Source organism: Theropithecus gelada, chromosome 9 (genome assembly GCF_003255815.1).
Source record: "Theropithecus gelada isolate Dixy chromosome 9, Tgel_1.0, whole genome shotgun sequence".
Classification (NCBI taxonomy): domain Eukaryota; kingdom Metazoa; phylum Chordata; class Mammalia; order Primates; family Cercopithecidae; genus Theropithecus; species Theropithecus gelada.
Genome location: NC_037677.1, coordinates 98,863,360 through 98,882,236, shown reverse-complemented (window position 1 = coordinate 98,882,236; position 18,877 = coordinate 98,863,360). Strand labels below are relative to the sequence as shown.

General features: G+C 42.8%; 1 protein-coding gene across 3 annotated transcripts in view; it reads right to left on the bottom strand.

The window, feature by feature from the left end:
• The window catches only part of GBF1 (golgi brefeldin A resistant guanine nucleotide exchange factor 1), a 131,078-nt gene that overhangs the window by 96,203 nt on the left and 15,998 nt on the right, over nucleotides 1–18,877 (bottom strand). The gene's annotated exons all lie outside the window — the stretch shown is intronic.

Below are 18,877 nucleotides of genomic sequence, written 5' to 3'. Positions count from 1 at the left end.
TTACCCAACCCAAATCTGCCGATGATATACTTCCAGCTGCCCTCCTGCCACATGGTCCTGTCACTCAACTGGAGCACTCAGAGGGGAATCTGTCCAGAGGACAGAGCCTAGAAATCACTACACACTAATCCATGCTTCCTCTATTGCTAGCCTTCAGAGTAAAGTGAGACAAAATATGGACAGTATTACTCCCTGTTTATTTTGGAAGTGACTGGGGAGACAAGAGGTACTTCATTTTATATAGTTGCTAATTTTGACTGCTCTCATGGTAGCCAGCGGTGGAACCTGAACAATGAAGAGATTGAAACGGGAGGTTAAAAATAACTCTGTTAATGCTAGCAATCCAAAAAACATCACTTAATAGCCTCTTCCAACCCAACCCACTAGGATCAGGCTATCAAGTCATATTACAGGGTAAAACCTTCAGTTCTAGGTAGACAGATCCAAGGAGTCAAGGATGGGACAATTTCATTCACCCCATCTCATCCTATCTCATAGTGTATTCTACTGAAAGGCGAAAACCCACACACTGGACTGGGTAAAGGTAAATGTTAGAGCTGACTCCCATTTTCCTATTTTAGTAGTTCTGTATTCTAGGTGCTTCTCCCCTACCCTTGCTTCCCCATCCCCAAGTTCTTTACTTCTACCCCTTTCCTCTTTCTGACTCTCTAGCTGTTTCCTTTTGTCTCTACTTATTTCTTTCTCTTTTTTTTTTTTTTTTTTTAAGACAGGGACTCCTCTGTCACCCAGGCTAGAATGCAGTAGTGCCATTATTACTTACTGCAGCCTTGATTTCTGGGGTTCAAGAGATCCTCCTGCCTCAGTCTCTCAAGTAGCTGGGACTACTGGTATGTGCCACCATGTCTGGCTAATTAAAAAAAAAAAAAAAATTAGTAGAGATGAGAGTTACTCAGGCTGGTTTCAAACTCCTCAGCTCAAGCAATCCTCTTGCCTCACCCTCCCAAAGTGCTGGTCATTACAGGCATAAGCCACTTTTTTTGAGGGCAAGGTTCCCTCAAAGAAACACAACTGATAGCTGATAAGGCATTCATTAGCAATGGTCATAATTATCATATCATTAGTCTATTCTCCGCAGTAATAACAGTAAAAAACCTGATTCTCAAGACACAATACTTCTTTTTCTCTCTGCTTTTGGAGGCTCAGTCATGCATCCTAATCATGCTTCAAAGGAATGAAAGGAAAGGCACAAGGAAAAACGCAGAAAAATAAGAGGGAAGGAAAGAAAAATATGATAGAAAAGGAGAATAGGAAAACGTTTCTCCTAACCTTTTCTCTCTTAAAGCTCCTGGACAATGGGCATTTCCAAACTTTATGGATTTTGTTAAAGCTTAAGTAGAAGTTCTTAATAAGGTGAATCACGCTATTAAAATAGATTTGAGAACAAAAGCTAAATATAATGATGAATTCATAGCAAATCCCACTTATTAAAAGAGGGAGTAAATTTAAAGAAAAAATCCACTTCACATGGCTGTTGTCAGTCCAGCTTAGAGAAAAAGCACTTATGCTGTTGGTTGAGTGGAGAACAAAATCCACTGGGTGATGTGGCCACATTCTAGGAAATTACCAAGCTCCAAGTCAAGCCTCATTGAGCCAAAGCTTTTTCCAATTTTCAACTCTTTTTAGTTATTAGATTTAGACATTAAAAATATAGATCTTTAGGGTATGCAATTGTGTTTCTTATAGGAAGAGAAACAAACAGAAGCAAGCTAGAAAGCCAGTTTATGTCCACCTAAGAACAAGTATTTTAAGCAGCCACTCAAATTTCACCATGAATTGGTTCAGGCAAGAATTATCAATGTATGTTAGGTATTAGGGGGAAAGTTTAAAGAAGAGTATGATCTTCAAGTGTTTCCCTACAGACTGCTTATTAGTTGCAAGGGGAAATAACATCTATATAGTAAATAAATCAGATTAACATTTGACCAGATGATCAAAACTAGTATCACCAATGAACAGCAACTGCAGTTGTCATACCCTGAGAAGGACACTGTATCAGTAGTGGTATGTATTACAGATTCACGATAGACACACACCACCTGAATCTAATCATGAGAAAACATCAGACAAACCCAAAATGAGAAATATTCTTGAAATAAATAAATAAATTAGGGTGATTATAGTTAACAATAATTTGCTGTATATTTCCAAATAGCTATAAGAGAAGATTTGAAATGTTCCCAACACAAAGAAATGACAAATGTTTGAGGTGATGGATATCCTAAATACTTTGATGTGATCATTACACATTGTACGCATGTATCAAAATACCACATGTAACCAATAAATAAGTATAATTATTATGGATCAATTTTTTAAAAAGAAACAACACAGACATGAACTGGTCTGTAGTTATAAAAAATGTCAATGTCAGCTGACGGTGGTGGCTCATGCCTGTAATTCCATCACTTTGGAAGACCAAGGCAGAAGGACCAGTTGAGGCCAGGAGTTCCAGGCTGCAGTAAGCTACGATCCCACCACCAGACTCTGTGAACAGTTATGGAGTTACAGATAACTCCATAACTCTAAAAAAAAAGTGTTTTTGTTTAATTTTTGTTTGTTTGTTTTCTTAATCACCCAGGCTGAAGTGCAATGGCATGATCATAGCTCACCGCAGCCTCGAACTCCTGGGCTCAAGCAATCCTCCCACCTCAGCCTCCTGACTACAGGCACACACCACCATACCCAGCTAATTTTTTTTTTATTTTTTGAAGCAATGAGTTCTCACTATGTTGCCAAAGCTGGTCTCAAACTCCTGGCCTCAAGCAACCCTTCTGCTTGGCCTCCCAAAGTGCTAGAATTACAGGCACAAACCACTGGCTGAAAAATTTAAAAAAAAAAATTTTTTTTAATGCTAATGTCATGAAGCATAAAGAGAAGCTAAAGAACTGTCCCAGATTAAAGGAGACTAAAGAAACTAAGAAACTAAAGAGACTAAATGTAATTTGTGATCCTTGGCTGAAGGGGAAAAAAAACAAAAAATAAAAGTTTATTGACAAAATTGGAATATGAACAGTAAATTATTGTATCAATGTTAAATTTCTTGAATTTGATAATTGTACTTAAATTAGTAAGAGAATACCCTTGTTCTTAGGAAATATGCACTGAAGTATTAAGAGATAAAAGATCATGATAGGCCGGACATGGTGGCTCACGCCTGTAATCCCAGCACTTTGGGAGGCCGAGGTGGGTGGATCACCTGCGGTCATGAGTTCGAGACCAGCCTGGCCATCATGGCGAAACCCTGTCTCTACTAAAAATACAAAAATTAGCCAGGCGTGGTGGCAGGTACCTGTAATCCCAACTACTCAGGAGGCTGAGGCAGGGAGAATGGGTTGAACCCAGGAGGCGAGGTGAGCCGAGATCATGCCATTGCACTCCAGCTTGGGTGACAGAGCGAGACTGTCTCAAAAAAAAAAAAAAAAAAAAGTCACGATGTATACAACCTACTCTCAAATGATTTAGAAAAATTTATTTATTTATGTATTTTTCTTTTTTTGAGACAGGATCTAACTCTGTCACCCACGGTGGAATGCAGTGGCATGATCACAGCTCACTGCAGCCTTGACCTCCCAGATTTAAGTGAACCTCTTACCTCAACCTCCCAAGTAGCTGGAACCACAGGCACACATCACTACACCTGTTTTTTTAATTTTTTGTAGAGATAGAGTCTACCTATGGTTGCCCAGGCTAATCTCAAATTCCTGAGCTCAAGTGATCCTCTCATCCTGGCCTTCCAAAGTGCTGGAATTATATATGTGAGTCACTGTGCCCAGTCAAAAAATAATTTTATGTCTATACTTGTGTGTGTGTGTGTGTGTGTGTGTGTGTGTAAGTAGCAAAAGGACATATGGGAGACCTCTGTATTATTCCTGCACCTTTTTTTAAGTTTGAAATTATTTCAAAATAAAAATTCAAGAAAATTCACCATCTGTTCATTCGATTAAAAGTCCTGATACCAATTAGGTAAAAGGGAAATGGGATGAACTCACATTCTAAATAGAAGTAAAACCTCTGGTAGCCAACTTTTTCCTTCCCTTTGGAGCTTTTGTTAGACTACTACCAACCCAAATACTTCCCATTCTCTACCTTCACTACATGCACATCTCCCTCTGTTGCCGAGGCTGGAGTACCGTGGTGCGATCTCAGCTCACTGCAACCTCCGCCTCCTGGGTTCAAGCAATTCTCCTGCCTCAGCCTCCCTGGTAGCTGGGATTACAGGTGCTCGCACCCATGCCCGGCTAATTTTTGTATTTTTAGCAGAGGCGAGGTTTCACCATGTTGGCCAGGCTGGTCTAGAACTCCTGACCTCAAGTGATCCACCTGCCTCGGCCTCCCAAAGTGCTGGGATTATAGGCGTGAGCCACCATGCCCAGCCCAGAAACATTCTTTAAAACCCCTGAAATGAAATTGATTAAGATGTAGTTTTGGCTCACTTGGAAGGATTAATGAGACCTATTTGGATTCTGAGAACTGAAGTCCATTCTCCTTTGACTATTTTTCCTACAGTGCTTCTGTCCAGGTGGGCTGAACCAAGAACTTCTTTTCCCAGGCCAGAGGGAACCAGCACCCTGTCAGAGTCAACAGATTCTGGTCACAAAAAGCATTTAGCTATAGTAGGTATTAAATAATGTAACTTGGATATAGATTCATCCCAGAAAAAAAGAGGCAAAGGAGAAAGAACTGCTCTTTAAATTCAGAACACGATAAGCCATTCAAGCAAATGATAGGTCACAGGTCTTTTTGTGGACTACATTTGTACTCCAACATCCACTCCAACTTTCTCTTTTAGAAAGTTCTTAACCACTGTAACTGCTTCACTGCCTCACCACCTCTTTCTACCCTTAAAAATCCTAGGAATACTATTCCTAAACAAGGGGACAGTCTTTCTGAGGTCCCAGTGCTCCCAAGGGCTACTTCTAGGTGCTTTCTCTGAGATTCAAAAAACAAATATATGATGAAATGTTCTATCAATTATGAAGCTAAATCCTGTCCAAAGTTACAAGGGTTTTGGTACTACTTTCCTCACATGAGACCCTCGGGCTAAAGGTAGTAGGCTGCTACTAAAAAACACTTCTGTTATTTGTGAACTAGGACTATTAGACCCTGGCTGGAGAAAAGAGCTTTCCTCATTCTCCTAGCACCTTAAGGTAAACAGCTACTAAAATCTGGTTTTGGCTGGGCGCAGTGGCTCATGCCTGTAATCCCAGCACTTTGGAAGGCTGAGGCCGGTGGATCACTTGAGGCCAGGAGGTCTCACCACTGCACTCCAGCCTTGGCAACAGAGCAAGATTCTGTCTCCAAAAAAAAAAAAGTCCCAGCACGGTGAATCATGCCTGTAATCCCAGCACTTTGGGAGGCCAAGGTGAGCAGATCACCTGAGGTCGGGAGTTCAAGACCAGCCTGGCCAACACGGTGAAACCCTGTCTCTACTAAAAATAAAAAAATTAGCTGGGCATGGTGGTGGGCGCCTGTAATCCCAGCTACTTGGGAGGCTGAGGCAGGATAATTACTTGAGACCAGGAGGCGGGGGTTGCAGTGAGCAAAGATCGTGCCACCGCACTTTAGCCTAGGCAACAGAGTGAGACTCCCTCTCAAAAAAAAAAAAAAAAAAAAAAAATTTGTTTTGCACCTCTAGACTTCAATATCCTAAAAACTGTGTCAGAAGCCCAAGCCAAAGAGGACTAAAATGCAAAGCTGAATTTTATTAGAAAAAACAATCAGCGGCCGGGCGTGGTGGCTCACGTCTGTAATCCCAGCACTTTGGGAGGACGAGGCGGGCGGATCACAAGGTCAGGAGATCAAGACCATCCTGGTTAACACGGTGAAACCCCGTCTCTACTAAAACTACAAAAAATTAGCTGTGTGTGGCAGCGTGCATCTGTAGTCCCAGTTACTTGGGAAGCCGAGGCAGGAGAATGGCATGAACCCGGGAGGTGGAGCTTGCAGTGAGCCGAGATTGCGCCACTGCACTCCAGCCTGGGCGAGAGAGCAAGACTCTGTCTCAAAAAAAAAAAAAAAGAAAAAAAAAAGAAAAAACAATCAGCCATTGATAACGTATCCTATGGTACAACTGTGGTCAGTTCAGTTCTGTGCTGCACAGACTGATTAATCAAAGGCCAACATAAAGAGACTAATCATATCACAGAACACATTATAGGTGAAATAAATTTTTTTTAACAGACTAATCAATTATAAGACATTCAAGGCCCTAAAAGCAGCTAATGAAGCTGCCATGCACAGAATTTCCAGGGTCACTGCCAGGCAGGCAGGGCTAGGGCAGAAGGTGGGGGTGGGTCAGACAATGTGGACAACACCAATGCTATTCTTTTGACCATCCTAGAACCTCTTTCAGCAAACCAAAGCACACAACAACTTCCTGAGGTTGCATGTGGAAACTGGCAGACTTCAAACTAGTGCCCAGTTGTCTGCTCAAATTCCAGAGCTTCTCAAATCACCAGCCCACTAGACCATAAACTATGAGAACAGGAACTGTGTCAGTCTCCTTGAAAACTAGGTCCCTAGAACCTAGTTCCGTTTCTGGCACATAGTAAGTAATCAAGAAATATTTGTTGAACTTCCACTAACAGGAAAGTTCCCAGAGAAGATGCTCTTTTGGAGTCTTTCAAGGACAAATGATTCCCTCAGCCCACCGAAATGATTCAAAAGGGTGGCCACATCTAACATGATTTGTCTAAACAATCTGTATAGCATCACATAAAAGGGATAAGGTGCAAAGTGACTCATCAGTCATAATTACTTCCACAATTCTTATTTCCTTGGGGGAAGAATACTTGCTCTAATATTTTCCAGGATTAAAATGACTCAAATAGGCTCAAACTAATCTCTGCCTAGCAAAAGCTGATTTATTCAGAAACAACCATCTAAATAGAACTGTCTTACTGAAATCAAAATTGATAGGGATGAAGAATCCACTCATTTCCAAAAGTCAAGGGGGCTAAGGTGCCTCACAGAGTCCTTCACAGAACGTCAAGAAAATGGTGAGAAGGGAACCCGGACTCAATACCCTCCTTGACTCCTTGCCCATGAAATAACATTGCAGACAGACAAATTCAGACCAGTGCTAGAACAGGAGTAAATCACAAACTTTCTACCAGGGCTTTCAAACTTTTTTGACCATGATGGACAGAAAAAGATACAGCTTATGCTGCAACCCAGAAAATACAGGTTTCTAACTGAAACAAGTTGCAAAAAACAATATTTATCCTTCTTAAGTATGATACACTGATAATTTCCTTTTTTTATTTTATTTATTTATTTATTTATTTTTTAATTTTTTTGAGGTGGAGTCTTGCTCTGTCGCCCAGGCGGCAGTGCTGTGGCGCAACCTCAGCTCACTGCAACCTCTGCCTCCCAGGTTCAAGCAATTCTCCTGCCTCAGCCTCCTGAGTAGTTGGTGCGTGCCACCATGCCTGGTTAAGTTTCGTATTTTTAGTAGAAGCAGGGTTTCACCATCTTGGCCAGGCTGGTCTTAAACTCCTGACCTCGTGATCTGCTCACCTCAGACTCCCAAAGTGCTAGGATTACAGACATGAGCCACCACGCCTGGCCAGATACACTGACAATTTCTATTCTATTCTGTTTTCCCCTTTAGTGCTGGTTAATTGTACCAGAAAGCAAAGAAGTGTTCAAAGATGTCATGTCAAAAGACAAAGGAACCAGTTTGAAGGGGACACTCACTGGCCAAACTTGAAACAATGTGAGCACCAAAAATAACAATGGAAAAATAACATATTTGTAATTAATTGTAAAACACTGAATAATACTCACAAGCCCCTAGGAGGAGGCAGACCCACATTTGCCACCACTAGTGATCATTATCAATACTCACTTCTGAATCTGAAAACTGACAATTAAAGGGAATGAATTAAGCATTTACCCTGCCTTTTTAGAAGAAACTGGTGGCCGGGCGCGGTGGCTCAAGCCTGTAATCCCAGCACTTTGGGAGGCCGAGACGGGCGGATCACGAGGTCAGGAGATCGAGACCATCCTGGCTAACACGGTGAAACCCCGTCTCTATTAAGAAATACAAAAAACTAGCCGGGCGAGGTGGCGGGCGCCTGTAGTCCCAGCTACTCGGGAGGCTGAGGCCGGAGAATGGCGTGAACCCGGGAGGCGGAGCTTGCAGTGAGCTGAGATCCGGCCACTGCACTCCAGCCTGGGCGACAGAGCGAGACTCCGTCTCAAAAAAAAAAAAAAAAAAGAAGAAACTGGTTCATCCTCCAGTTGATGAGGGAAAGAAGCTCTTTACAGAGAATGCTAGCTAATAAATGTAGAAAAAAATGACAGAATTAGAAAAATCATTCTGTGACCAGCAAAATAAAAGATTCAGTCAAATAGTAATCAGTGGATGACCATTAAGTAAAAGGTTATTAGAGGACAGGATATTTACAAGGTGCAAAAATATTACTTCAAAGATTACTTAAAAGTACAAAAAGAAAAATTAACATATTTCAAAATGAGGAGATACGGAAGTCACCATCAGAAGCGAGTAACAAAACTGTTAAAATCAACAATTGCAGCTGGGTGCAGTGGCTCATGCCTCTAATCTTTGGGAGGCCAAGGCAGGCGGATCACCTGAGGTCAGGAGTTCGAAACCAGCCTGGCCAACATGGTGAAACTCCGCCTCTACTAAAAATACAAAAATTAGCCATGTGCAGTGGTAGGTGCCTGTAATCCCAGCTACCGGGGAGGCTGAGGCAGGAGAATCACTTGACCCTGGGAGACGGAAGTTGCAGTGAGTTGAGATCACACCATTGCACTCCAGCTTGGGTGACAGAGCAAGACTCCGACTAAAAAAAAAAATTAATAATTGCAGGACAACCTGACAGGATGTGCTTCCTGTGGTGATATAATATGAAATAAGGTCGGGCGCAATGGCCCACACCTGTAATCCCTATACTTTGGGAGGCTGAGGTAGGTGGATCACTTGAGCCCAGGAGTTCAAGACAGGCCTGGGCAACATGGCAAGACTCCATCTCTACAAAGAATACAAAAAATTGGCTGGGCACGATGGCATACAGCTGTAATCCCAGCTACTTAGGAGGCTGAGACAGGAGAATCGCTTGAACCCAGGAGGCGGAGGTTGCAGTGAGCCAAGATTGCGCCACTACACTCCAGCCTGGGTGACAGAGCTAGACTCTATCTCAAAAAAAAAAAAAAAAAAAAAAAAGGGCCAGGCACGGTGGCTCACTCCTGTAATCCCAGCACTTTGGGAGGCCAAGTCGGGCGGATCATGAGGTCAGGAGATTGAGACCATCCTGGCTAACATGGTGAAACCCCATCTCTACTAAAAATACAAAAAATTAGCCAGGCGTGGTGGTGGGCACCTGTAATCCCAGCTACTCAGGAGGCTGAGGCAGGAGAATGGCATGAACCCAGAAGGGAGGCAGAGCTGGCAGTGAGCCGAGATCACGCCACTGCACTCTAGCCGGGGTGACAGCCATCTCAAAAAAAAATGGAGAGAATGCCATGCAACCCATTACAGTGCTATAATTCACTAATGGAAAGCAACCTACAGTCTGAAAAACATCACTCTAGCCCAGGGCAACTGTAATACCATATCAGCTCTCACTTCATTTAATCAATTTGGTACCAGTTTTCTTAAATGCAAAATCTCATTTGGAATGAGGCTTTCTCATTCTACATCCTCTTGTCAAGGGTCTCTCAAGTTTTAGATTTTTTTTCTTACAATAACTCACTTTACTTGAAAACAAAAAATAATCAGTGGAAAAGTCCCTGTCGGTGTCAGGGAAATTTCATTTGTCCCTCTACTTTTAGAGGATTTTTTTTCAATTCAGGGCCAATCCCAGATAAAACTGAAGTGCTTTTGATCCTTTTCTTCCTCAATGAATGTCCTCAACTACCCTTACCCTCTAGTTCCCAAGCTGCTTTCCAGGACACCTGGAAGCAAGCTGCATGGCTGAATGCAGAAAAACCTTAGCTCCCACACTACATCTGGCCCTGCCTTTCCACCAAATCATATGCCAATTTATTGCCCTCTGATGTACAGTCCATTAGGCCACTTCCTGGATGCCCCCACTTCACACTGGGCCAGAAATGCAAGACAATAATGTGAGTTCCACAAATGGGCAAGTAATTGCTCAATAAGCGTGGAACAAGGAAAGGTCAGTTGTGATCTGTGCACATGTGGCAGCCCTTCACAACTCAACCTACAGTGGTAACAGTGGTAACAGAATGCTGATGTTACAGAAGAGACATGTCATGAGAATCCAGCCAACAGAGAGCCAGAAGTGCTTGTCCATCTAAGTTCTTTAGGATCTTCAAAGGATAAAGGAAAGGAATAAAGGCCCCTAAACTGGTGAGGTGCAAATTATCTCCTGGTTTCCTAGAGTAAAACTGAGAACCTAAAGTAGTCATTGCTCTCCATCTATCACCCTTTCTTAATGAAGTGATCTGAGCTGAAATGATCTTATCTCCAAAATCTGCTCTATAGCCAACTAACTGATGCCAGGAGAGAAAAGACAAATGTACTCACCCTTTCCAGAAACATATCTACTATCACTTCAAAAACTGGGGTATCAACTAAGTATCTATGAACATAGAGAGGAAGTCAGAGAGGGGCAAGGCTGAGACAAACTCTTCACTATCTCTCCTGATCAAAACAACACATCGAATTTCAAGCATTTGGCTTCTTCTGAAACCCTTCTGGCACTTGTCCTGAGTTTGAATAGGTGGAAAAGCAGGAAGGGACTCTGCCTGCCTCCTTGTTCGAAAAAAAAACAGCAGCTGGCTTTCTCTCTTTTTACTCATCTGACTGCTGTCATGGTAAGTTGGGTATATACTCAGAAGTTTCAGGCCTCAAGAGGTAGCTGTGCTAAAGAGGACAAAGGCAATACCACCACCAGCAACTTTGATACGCACCACAAACCACACTGTTACACTGCCCCCTAATCTTTGCTACAAAGAAATTAGGTTTCTCTGTTTTTGAGAGCTAAACTATTAAGAGTGCTCTTTCCTCTTTTTTTTGCAACTCCTTTTCTGATACATGCAGTAGAAAATGTGCCCTCCCACCAGCCAGCAAACTAGTTCTGATGGCTAAGTGTGCCCGGGTATGAGGAAGAGAAAAAGAGAGAGCTGAACCCATGAGAAGCCAGACTATGCCGAGCTGTTTCTTCTCAAGAGTCTTCATTTTCTAACCTTGAGTACAAACAAATGTTTGGAAGAACTTCTTGGTTTAGAAGTTTCAAGTGAAGAGCATTCATAAATCATTTGGGGAAGGCCCCAGTAAAGAGAAATGGCAAAGTCAAGTCATCAAAATATAGGCCTCTTGGAGCTACCCTATTAATATGAATAGTCCCTGGGGAAAAAAAGAATCACAGTACCTTTATTTACTCTAACTGTGCCGAAATGTCTACAAGTCTGTGGCCACTCAAGTTACTGAGATTCTAAGGTGCCAAAGTCAGTCTGACTCAAATTCAAGTTACATTCTAATGCATTACTCAATTACAGTTTTATATTTTATTATAAACCAAGAAAGTAAAACAGGGCACAGGAAATGGATACTTTTAAGTGTGCCCATTGCCTTTCCTAACACTCAGCCCTTCACAAAATTTGTCTGCCAAATTTTATCATGTTTGGTTCTTTTAGTTTCTACATAGGCTTTGAACAATTCACAAGCTCAATTCCAAGTGGGACAAAAGTTAATCACTCATTCAACTTTCTTCTCATGCTGATTAATAATGATACATTACTTACTCCCTAAACTATAGACCCTGTAGGAAAAAATAAAAGTATGCATTTAATCAATAGGACTCCAGCAAATTTTTTTCATATAATATACTCGCTTTTGTTGTTGTTGTTGTTGTTGTTGAGATGGAGTCTTGATCTGCCACCCAGGCTGGAGTGCAATGGCACGATCTCAGCTCACAGCAATCTCCACCTCCTGGGTTCAAGCAATTCTCCTGCTTCAGCCTCCTGAGTAGCTGGGACTACCGGCGTGCACCACTGCACCTAGCTAATTTTTGTATTTTTAGTAGAGACAGGGTTTCACCATGTTGGCCAGGCTCATCTTGAACTCCTGATCTCAAGTCATCCACTTGCCTCAGCCTCCCAAAGTGCTGGGATTACAAGTGTGAGCCACCATGCCTGGCCCATATAATATACTCTTATTCAGTCTTTTTCCTGACAATGACTGCTAAAATCTCTTTTCTCTACACCTCCCCATTTTCCAAATGAAACAGATTAAACTTGAGGTATCAGGCATTCTCAAACAGTTTCTTTTCTGCCTAAGTGGCTACTGCTAAGAGACCCAGGCCAGACAGGTGTTAAGTCATAATTCCTCCCAGGTTGGCTTCCAGACTCTGTTTAAATGTTCTCTGCAAACCTCTGGAGGTTAGATGGACTCAAACGTCCTAGCTCAGACTCTGAATTCACAAAGCTGGAGACAGACAGTACCCTACAGGTGTGTTTGTCCAGGATAAACTATATTTAAATAAACTCCTGACACATCCACTTTCTCCTGGCACCTGCTTCTCCCTCTTAAAACTCAAACACACCGTAACTTGCTGTCCCAGTAAGCTCTGTAAAAAAAAATCCTATCCCCCAGAATTATGCTATGCAACCCACCAATGTCTTTGGGAATAGCTAAACTCTGGCCATAACAGCTTTACATGCGAAAGCCAAACAAGCAAATAATAAGCTACAAGCTATTGTTTTTGCTTATTTCTTTGGCTTGTTTCTTAAGGAAAGAGCAAGAATAAGAAAAGATGGCAGCAGATTGCTCTCATTCACGGTCATCCATTCCATGACTGACAGGGACCATACAGCATAAAGTAGAGGCTACAAAACGTCAGCTTTGGAATGATCAGCCAGAGTCATTAGTCCTGTCAAACCAGTGGCTATGAGGGCAGGAAGTCTGACTGATTGTTTACCATTATAGACCCACTTCCTAAGTACCTAAGAAAAATACCACATAGTCAATAAATATCGGTTAGAAGCAACTCAATAAGCTAGGCCCTGAAGGAATTCAAATCTTGGGGAATCCCCAAAAGAAAAGGTCTGAGAAACTAGAACAATGTTACAGTTAATACAGGTACCTATACTGGGCCTCAAGACCACCTTAGTCTTACACTGAGAACCCCCAGTCCTGATAACCAAAACTGGACATTAGGTCCTCAGAGCTAAAAAGACCTGGGACTAAATCTCTAAAGGCAAACTCCTCACCACACACCCCCATACGCACATAGACACATGCACACCCTAAGAAGTCCTCCTCAAGCCCTGACCCTGGAGGCTTTAAAGTAAGTCATTAAAAGATGATCCCATAAGAGAAGATTTTGGTTGTGGTACTTACTTTCATTCATTCATTCATTCATTCATTCACTCACTGAAATAGGGTCTTACTCTGTCACTCAGGCTGGAGTACAGTGGTGCAATCATGGCTCACCGTAACCCTGAACTCCTGGGCTCAAGTGATCCTCCCACCTCAGCCTAAGTAGCTGGAACTACAGTTGTGCGCCACCATGCCCAACTAATTTTTTTAATTTTTATTTTTGTAGAGATGGGGGGAATCTTGGTATGTTGCCCAGGCTGGTCTTGAACTCCCGGCCTCAAGCAATCCTGCTGTCTTGGCCACCCAAAGTGCTAGATTACAGATGTGAGTCACTGCACCTAGCCTGGTTGTGATACTTTTAGACTGTTCCTCTCCTGCTTTAAACCAAAAATTTCCTGGAAAAGAATCTCTTTGTAATGATCTAAGTTTAAAGACCAAGGACAAAGACGGACTATATCTGGAGGTAATGACCACAACCAAACACCACAATTCAAAACTGACTATAGCCCTTTCCATAAAGCTATACTGGATAAAGGGAACTAAGGCTTGCAAGGACTTATCTAGTCTGGGAACAAAGAGATCAAAGACCACAGACCATATGGGCTACAAGCATTCCTATAAACTGTCTAATCTTGTCAGATCTAAAACTAAGAGCAATATCAAGTATCCTGATATGTCACTTTCCCTTCCATGCCCCATCCCATGCCACAGATCCTACCACAAGGTCTAGCTGCGAGACTGAGATAACTCCCACATGCAAGAGCCCAAAAAGATTCCTAGAAGGATAAAAGGAAATGTGTCTTTGGAATCTAAACCCATGGCAGGGCTTGGTCAGATGTAAGAGAGAGGCAGTGGCCCTTCTGCCCCTAAGGCCAGGACACCCCAGTCCTGCAGGCAGCACAGAGTTAACTACCCACCCGCTTTGAGAAGCACAAAGGTACATCACTGCAACATGCCTAACATTTACATTGCCTCTCTCTGCTCATTAAACAGGTTTTGGTTAAATAATGAACAAACTGTATTACAGACTCCGATGAGAATTCCAAAATTATAAATCAACTGGGAAAGCCCAAAGGGGCAGACAGACAGGGAGGGGGGAGAAGGATAATATTGACTAATATAAAGGGCGCAGCTTGACAGTGGATATTCCTGCCACACCTGATCAAACACACTCCGTGGGGGGAGGGGAAAGAGAGCAAGAGAGGGGAGATGGGACAAGACAGCCTGAAATTTGCATCCGGAAAAGATTAAAACGGATTCTTTGGGGATAGAGAAAATACATAATATATATTACTATAAATGCAAAACTGTACTAAAAGCTAACTCAAATGTCAAAGATTACAGTTTGAATAAATTTAAATATAAAAGCCATGTGCTTCCTTGAGTTAATGAGAGAGACATAAAAGGACAAACTGGGCCAGAAGCTGAACAGAGCCTTATGCTGCCTTTGCTGGGTAATGGGTCCAAAGCACAGCAGTGACCACAGAGACTTCCCTCCACAGCTCTGAGACCTGAGAAAAAACTGGCAAATTCACAACTTCTGCAGCCTACATTTTCCTCCTTTATAAACTGAGATATGATTCACATACTATAAAATTACCCTTTTCAAGTATACAACTCAGTGATTTCTTGTATATTCACAAAGTTGTGCAACCATCACTACTATCTAAATCTAGAACATTTTCATCACCCCAAAAAGAAACCCTGTAGCCATTAGCAGTCACTCTCCATACCCCTCCCAGCCCCTGGTAACCACACATCTGTTTTAACTCCTTCAGAATAATCTAAAAGGAGTCCTGAGAGGACTTCAAGACCAAATGAGGGCGAGCAGTCAAGTCTCTCTCACTGGTGGTAAGCTAAGGCTTTATCCAAAGTAACAGTATGCAAACTTTGCTCTTGGACACCCTTTTTCTTCCAAGAGCAATCCTCTTTCCAAATTTGGTATTATTAGAATATCTTATTACTCTAAATGCTATAGACCTTGTAGTCATTATACAGTTTGGGCAACTACTGACTGTAAATGTGGTCCAATGACATACATCTGTAAGAATAACTAGTATGGACTTAGCCAACCTTACTGGAGAAAAGGACTTATTTCCTTCACAATAATCAGATGATATTCCTGGAAGAGTAGTGTAGGTAGTGCTTACACACTTTTTTTTTTTTTTTTTGAGACGGAGTCTCGCTCTGTCGCCCAGGCTAGAGTGCAGTGGCCGGATCTCAGCTCACTGCAAGCTCCACCTCCCAGGTTTATGCCATTCTCCTGCCTCAGCCTCCTGAGTAGCTGGGACTATAGGCACCCGCCACCTTGCCTGGCTAGTTTTTTGTATTTTTTAGTAGAGACGGGGTTTCACCACGTTAGCCAGGATGGTCTCGATCTCCTGACCTCGTGATCCACCCATCTCAGCCTCCCAAAGTGCTAGGATGACAGGCTTGAGCCACCGCGCCCGGCCTATACTTTAAAGATTCTTTCTACAAGCAAAGAAAAAAAATCACTTTGGTTTACTGACAATGTCCAATGAACCACCCATTTCCAACAGTGATAGTCTTACCAATCAAGCCAGCAGAAAGCCTAGAAAAATGCAAACAGAAAGCCTTTGCAAAAAAGAACCACATCCAAGTCAGGTTCATGAGAAACTGGGTAGAAGTCCTAGAATTCCTGCCATCCCTCCTCCAATCTAAGTGGTACACCTTAACTGGTCATATAACACAAGCACATTTCCTTCAGTTTTCTCTCCAAGTTCAAAACCCTTTCCCAGCCTCCTACCATTAATAAGCTTCCAGGAAAGCAGTCCTCCTGACACTGCCAATCAGAAAAATCTGTTTGTTTCCGTAAAAGAAACAAGAAATTAGTCATGGATTGTACAATCCAGGACCACAGGGACAGCTGACCCATAAACCTGCTCCTGGGAGCCAGCACTGTGTGTGGGGTCAGAAGCAATAGGAAGACCATGAAATGCTCTATTTTAGGTCTACTCTGTCATTTTCTCAGGCAGGTAATATGCTAAAAACCAAGAACAATGTAGCAACTTTGGCAGGCACCATTTCAATATATGCCACAGCTGTTGGCCTTGGAAAACACTACTACCTTCCTTCCCACTCTAGGGAAAAGCTTAGCAACACCCAGAGATGTTCCTGCTACCAATGAGAGAACTGGCTCTTGAACACACTCTAGTTCCAAGAGCAGATAATCTGGCTGGATTTCTAACCCAAGGACATAAGAAAATCAGGCGGCAGACTCAACTTCAATAGCTCTTAAATAGTCTACAATTCCTAGACTGCATCACTCACCACAGGTATGGTCTCTGAGGTAAAATCTTGGGACATGTTAGCATGAAGAAAAGAAGCATGGGATCTGGATTTGATGGCAGGCAGGAAATGTGGCTCTGTGAGGATAGCAGCACCACCTCAGCTCCTCAAGGTTTGTAGAGTGCCCAAAAGGCCTACAAGGCTACTCCAGGGTGATCTCAGTCATTTTAGGGTATTGCCAGCCACTTATAACAACAATCCTTCACTGTGTATAAGATGTTTATCAAGTGTTTCCAATTATATTAACTTGTTTGATCCTCTTAATATCTCTTAAGAAGATAGTACTCTGGGCCGGGCGCGGTGGCTCAAGCCTGTAATCCCAGCACTTTGGGAGGCCGAGACGGGCGGATCACGAGGTCAGGAGATCGAGACCATCCTGGCTAACATGGTGAAACCCTGTCTCTACTAAAAAATACAAAAAACTAGCCGGGCGCGGTGGCGGGCACCTGTAGTCCCGGCTACTCGAGAGGCTGAGGCAGGAGAATGGCTTGAACCCGGGAGGCGGAGCTTGCAGTGAGCTGAGATCCGGCCACTGCACTCTAGCCTGGGCGACAGAGCGAGACTCTGTCTCAAAAAAAAAAAAAAAAGAAGATAGTACTCTGAATTCAAAACCAAACAAAAAGAACTATAAATCTCCATTCATTATATTTCCTTTCTAATTGGGATATGTAAGCTTTATCTGTAAAATTTTTTTAAAAATCTGTGCAAGTAGCCAACATTCTAAAGCAGTCAAGTACCAGTCAGTACAGGCCATAAAATAAGAACATGTCACCTAGTAGCAGCATTTGCCCTGCTAACTAGTTAACAATTGCCTCCTCTACACTTGATCCTTCTTGGCTAACATTTCCAAAGCTGTTTCAATTGAGTGTAATTTGCTCCTTTGAAGAAAATACGGTTGGGAGGCCAAGGTGGGAGGATCACTTGAGGTCAGAAGTTCGAGACCAGCCTGGCCAACACGGTGAAACATGATCTCTACTAAAAATACAAAAATTAGCCAGGCATGGTGGCACATGCCTATAATCCCAGTTAGGAGGCTGAGGCAGAAGATTTGCTTGAACCCAAGAGGCAGAAGTTGCAGTGAGCCGAGATGGCACCACTTCACAAAAAGAAAATATAGGGCTGGACGCGGTGGCTCACGTCTGTACTCCCAGCACTTAGGACGCCAAGGCAAGTGGATCATCTGAGGTCAAGAGTCTGAGACCAGCCTGGCCAACATGGTGAAACTCCGTCTCTAGTAAAAACACAAAAATCAGCCAGGTGTGGTGGTGCATGTCTGTAATCCCAGATACTTGGGAGGCTGCGGCACGAAAATCGCTTGAATCTAGGAGATGGAGGTTGCAGTGAGCCGAGATCACACCACTGCACTCCAGCCTGGGCAACAGAGAGACACACTGTTTCAAAAAAAAAAAAAAAAAGGGCCAGGTGCGGTGGCTCACACCTGTAATCCCAGCACTTTAGGAGGCTGAGGCGGGTGGATCACAAGGTCAGATGATCGAGACCATCCTGGCTAACATGGTGAAACCCCGTCTCTACTAAAAATACATAAAATCTGCCAGGCGAGGTGGCGGGCACCTGTAGTCCCAGCTACTCAGGAGGCTGAGGTAGGAGAATGGCGTGAACCCAGGAGACAGAGCTTGCAGTGAGCCGAGACTGTGCCACTGCACTCCAGCCTGGGCGACAGAGCGAGACTCCGTCTCAACTTTAGCCCATGTTTAGGAAAGTAAAAAAAATTTTTCTCCAGATATTCTCCCATATTTCTAATGAAAAGAAGAAATTTTCTTATTTATTGTTTGTTTAATTTGCAGAAGCCGAAACACCATCCAATTACAGTCTGACATATGTCACTAGCAAAAAGCACTCCAGGGTTATACACTGCAGAAGCCCTTTATGGCCAATAAAGGAACATAGCTCTGAAGCTTTCCCTTTCAGCCTGTATCTACATCCCCTTGGTTTTGACACTTTCCTCCTTCCCTGCCAGTGTGTGTGTGTGTGTGTATATGTATATATGCAAAATAAACACACACACACAAATATAAGGCATTTAATGTGTATATTATTCTCTAGTCACATGTACAGAAGCAATATAGAGCAAAGAGCTCTAAACCAGGCGTTAACCACACTGCACTCCAGCCTGGGCAATAGAGTGAGGCTCTTCCTCAGAAAAAAAAAAAAAAAAAAAGAAAATATAGGCCAGGCACAGTGGCTTAAGCCTGGAATCCCAACACTTTGAGAGGC